This window comes from Frankliniella occidentalis, unplaced genomic scaffold, assembly GCF_000697945.3.
Source record: "Frankliniella occidentalis isolate FOCC.00 unplaced genomic scaffold, Focc_3.1 Scaffold430, whole genome shotgun sequence".
NCBI lineage: Eukaryota > Metazoa > Arthropoda > Insecta > Thysanoptera > Thripidae > Frankliniella > Frankliniella occidentalis.
Window position 1 is genome coordinate 31481 of NW_026267551.1, and position 4849 is coordinate 36329.

The 4849-nt window shown below is 53.9% G+C and overlaps 1 long non-coding RNA gene across 1 annotated transcript; it reads right to left on the reverse strand.

Moving 5' to 3' along the window:
- Positions 1-1142: 1142 nt before the first annotated feature.
- Positions 1143-2050, reverse strand: LOC113214618 (uncharacterized). Its single transcript, XR_008012085.1, has 3 exons — positions 1847-2050; positions 1667-1757; positions 1143-1594 (listed from the first exon to the last, which is right to left on the reverse strand). It is a non-coding gene; the product is annotated as an uncharacterized LOC113214618 (long non-coding RNA).
- Between the last annotated feature and the right edge of the window lie 2799 nt (positions 2051-4849).

The window sequence follows — 4849 nt, forward strand, 5'->3', positions numbered from 1 at the left end:
TAGCAGCGGACGGTAGGGGGATCTGATGTGATTCCACGCCTATTTGCGAGCCATTTGACTTATTTTTAAAAACCGCAACTCTTTAGTTCACATAGTTAGATGAATTTTAGGGACAATCTAGTAAATAGTCCGTTTTTCTGTGTTGGATTCAGCAAATTACAGGAACTGGCGCCTGCGAAACTCCGGGTAGGCCATCCCGTGGTACACACATGCACCACCGACTAGTTATTGCCTACCTAACAGGCGCTCTGGGAGCTTCACGAAGGCTTGACTGGGCAATATCTTAGCAGTAATCACGAACTTTATAGATAACCCTTTAGTACTTTGAATACAGAATTTTAAAAACTAATGCACTTTTTAAAAATTGGGACGACAGAAGGTGGGGACGTATTGGGGCGGGTACGAGTCAATCGGGACGAGAGTTGCCCTAGACCCAGTAGCGATAACGATATCGTTTAGGCACACTTGTTGTGTGATCCCCGACACGGTTCGGTTGGTTTGCGTTCTTTGCCCCTGGGGATTTATTTTTTTGAAGTTTGCGACAAGCCATTTCCTCGGTCCATCAGCGTCCGACTCTAACTTTAGCTGTGAACCTGGGCTTAGAGCAGAGAACTATCGGCTGCCAGGAAGACGCTGCTACACCGTGAGCACGTCGAGTATACGGCTCCGACAAGGTCACGCCCCCGAACCATCCCCAACCACTTCAACGGTTAAAGATCGTTTCTGTGCATGTTTCTGTGAAATCATCCATATTACGTACGATTTCGTCCACATTACAAACGATTTGTCATCCATATTACGTCGGCACTAAATTAACTATAAGCGCTTCCGTAAGGAAATGAGAGTAACCGACGCGCTGGCAAGTGGATTACCTTCAGTGACTACGCACTTGGCGTACAGTGTGTCTGTTTTTGCCCCGTTGTTTTTGTTGCTTATACTGTACCGCATGCAGGTGTGCGGACGGGTTGCATACTCGCATGGGGCCGACGGCGCCGTGCTGAGCGACACGATAGGCAAGCCGGCCAGCCCGCCCGCATTGCGGTACAGTATATAAGCAACAAAACGAACGGAGCAAAACAGACAAGCTGCATAATGGATACCTCACGCGACGAAGGTAGGACTCAACTAAAAAGAGGCCTGCGGACAGCAGAGACATCAAATTTATTGAAACTAAAATCGTATCAGAAAAATGGAGGGGAACCGCGTAACTTCATAACTCAGTGCTACCCCAAAAGACCGGGCGCGCCGCTTTGGTAGCTACTACCATGCTACCAGTAGAAATAGTGCAGACAGTGGAGGTGCCGGCCAGTTGCGCCCCGGCCGAAGCCCAACATTTCGGCTTCTGCAGAGGCCCCGGCAGGCGTGGACGCTACGAAACCGGCCGGCCCACGGCGTGCACGACGACCATCTGCAGCACCGGGACCGGCACCGCCTCGCACACGACCACCTGCGGCTGCGGCGGCTCCGGCCTGAGCCACCGGCGAGGGACGCACACCCAGGCTGCGGGCGCCACCGGGCCGCGGAGCACCCCCGTGAGGGCCAGGGGCGCCAGGGTCGGGGTCGGCAGCCAGCAAGGGGGCGGCACCTTCAGCGCCTGCCGGCAGCACCATCTCAAAAATTCCACTCGACAGGAACAAACGAGAAGACACGACAACAACATGCTTACGTAGGGAACGCAGGTAATAAAGGACGGCGCGCTGCATGTTCACTGTTTCCTCCGCGTTACTCATTGCATAGTGGGCCGCATTCAGCTGGGCCTGCCAACACGACAGAAACACCCCTATTATATACTCAGCCAGTTGAAACCAGGGGGCCGCGGCCGGGCCGCGGCGCCACAACTACCTACCTCCACGTAATATATGGCTTCTCCGCGCGTTATTGAAGGCGCTCGACCTGCCGGACGGTGGGGCCGATTATTCGCCATCGTTATCTCGCGGCCCGCGGGCACACCCGCAAGCAGGACGCGGGTGCGAAGCGCGAAGCGCACGACGGTGCACGTTGAGAACGGTGACTCACGCAACCCAGCAACCGACAATAATGACCGCCGTACTCTCTTCCTACCGCCACTCCCCGCTGTCCCCGCACGAGTGATCGGGTTGGTGTTCGGCATCCGAGCGCCGCGCAGCTGCCACCCCGCACCCTGCTCCTTGCCCGAGCGTGCGCCGCGCTAGTGTGGAAATGACCGATTCTTAACTGGAGCTATACGTATTCAATTAAGCATTTCGCTTGGGCCTCGGCCAACCGCAACGGGGTAGTTGCGGAGGACCAGCCGCTGTCGGTGCGTGAGGAATTATCCACAAAGTACTCCCTCCTTGATTCGCCAAGTGAAGCCTGTGCTGTGTGCGCTGAGAGCGCCGGATAAGTAGGCATCATCATTCCTCGAGAGCATGCGTGTACGGCGGGTTGGCCTACCCCGGGTATTGCAGGCAACTACAGCAACCAGCTCTCGTAATTCGCTGAATGATTTTGAAAACACTAGGTTGTTCGCTCAGGACGATCCCTCTCCTCACAGCTATTTCTGCGGTAGCAGCCTGGACAGTGACGTCACCGCGTTCTCTAGCCCTAGTATATGACCTTGCAGATGTAATCCGCGATGCTCTGCTCGACGCGCTGTCTAGCATCCCGCGCATGCTGCTCAGTAAAATTAAACACCAGAAACCGGTAGATGATTGGGGCGAAAAACACCGGAAACTGGGGGTAAAAGATTCCGAGCAGTTTCTGTCCGGAAATCGGTGGGCTACTCTCGGTTTCCGAAATCAACACCGAAAACCGGGTGACTGTGTAAATAGGAAGCCGTGTTCAGGAAACGGTAGAAGACACCGATTTCTGTGCAAGAGAGCCGGTTTCCGAGTCTCGCCGAAACAGAATCTTTTACCACCGAATTCTGAGGAGTTTTGTACCAGTTTCTGGTATTTTAGTTTACTGAGTGGGATCTGCCTATATTCACCGCGAGAAGGGTGATGGGCAGGGAGCGCGGAGGGAGGTACCTGCACAGGTGCGAGAGAGACGGAGCGAACCAGCCTTGTCCTGTACGTTGGCTGCGATAGGTGATCTGGCAAGTGTGGATCCGAGCGAACGGCGGCGCCGTGCCACGACAGGCCGCCGCGCGCCGGAGCGGAGAGGCAGCCGGCGTAGCGGTCGAAACACCGGGTGGTATAGTGGGATCGGCATAGTGTCCAAACCTTTCAAAGCATGGGCAGCATAGGAGTATACAAGCGAGAGGGGGAGACGATACCTCAGTGCAAGACCCGATTAGTTTTTGGGACCTCCAAAAGACCAGAGTCTCCCGCGGAGGGGTCGAAAGAAAAGCTTAGTTGTCGGGACGCTCCGATTACTAGCCAATTGTAGCGGAGTTACACACGCTTCGAATAAGCCGGTAAACCTGTGCAAAAAATCAAATATTCCGATCTTTTTTTTCACCAATCGACAGAGAAATGTACGCAGATTCGTTTCCCGGTTTCGCGAAAACTGTATCTGGAACGTCTGATTTGTCCGAGAGCTTTCTTTTGCGTCTCCTGTAAGTTCGCTAAAAGTTAGTTGATCGGGTCTTCAGAGCGTCCCGACAACTAAGCTTTTCTTTCGACCCCTCCGCGGGAGACTCTGGTCTTTTGGAGGTCCCAAAAACTAATCGGGTCTTGCACTGAGGTATCGGAGAGGGAAAGTGTGAACTTAGTCTAGTCTGCCTAAACTCGGGGCCGCGTGGCCGCACCCCAGCCGCACCTTGCTTCACGCCGTGTGAAGTGACAATGACAGACAAGTATCACCCAATAACCGTCGCGCCACGCGATCAACCACGCCTCGGTGTGCCCCACCGCTACCGGCTGCGTAGCGTATGCGGCCACGGCTCACAAGGGAGGAAGAACATCAAGCGAAGAGCCCGAGGAGCAGCGCAGGATGAGATCGGAATTACGTTCAGCAACGACGAGTGCGCCACCAGCTTGCCCGTCACCTCGCAGGGGCAGAGAGGCCGCAGGAGGCCCTAGCAGGGAGGGCCCCGGCTCGAGCCCTATGTGTGCATATGTGAGGACGAGAAACACACGAGGGAGCGCGCGAGTGACCACTGCATTGTCATTACACCACACACTGGGAGAAGCCTTGAGTCACACACATGTGTGCATGTGAAGACGGGGCACACACGAGGGAGCGCGCGAGTGACCACTGCATTGTCATTACACCACACACTGGGAGAAGCCTTGGTTCGCTCACATGTGTGAAGGTCACAGAGGGCGAGGAACACACGTTGAAGTGCGTATCTGGCTGTGTGCCACGGCACATGTGGGAGAAGCCTTTTAGTGTCGCTGGTGTTGAGTCTTACCTTTCGGTGCACTCGGATATCGGTGCCGTACCGAGTGATTGCAGCCGATGTGCGCGACTCGTTGAGGTAGTGAAGTTGAGGAAGAATAAGACATTTTCCTGCTTTAGATGAAAAGTAACTTTATTTTATAGAAAAAGTGCAAATTTTTAAATTTAGACGAGAAATGCTCTTTAGATGAATGCTGTCAGTCTGCTTTAGATGAAAATTGTTTAGATGTAACAGAATCATCTCGTGATCTGAGAGTACGCTCAAGTTAGGCGTTTGCCACAGGAAACAGACTTGGGGCGTATTGTGGGAGCACATCTTCACCAGTGAACAATAGGCGTTGTTCAGCAGAGAAGGTGCCGGGTTTGCAAACACATTTCAGCACCGGGCACCGCCTATGTTCACTGGTAAACGCGGGTAAGGCGACCGCCCCGCCCCCGAAAGATACAAAAAGCGCCGGGAGCGTTGAGTTACCTACCGTCGCTGGACCTTAATCCATCGTCTCTGTTTTTGCTATCTTGAGTTTGCGACTCCTGATCTAACATCTAA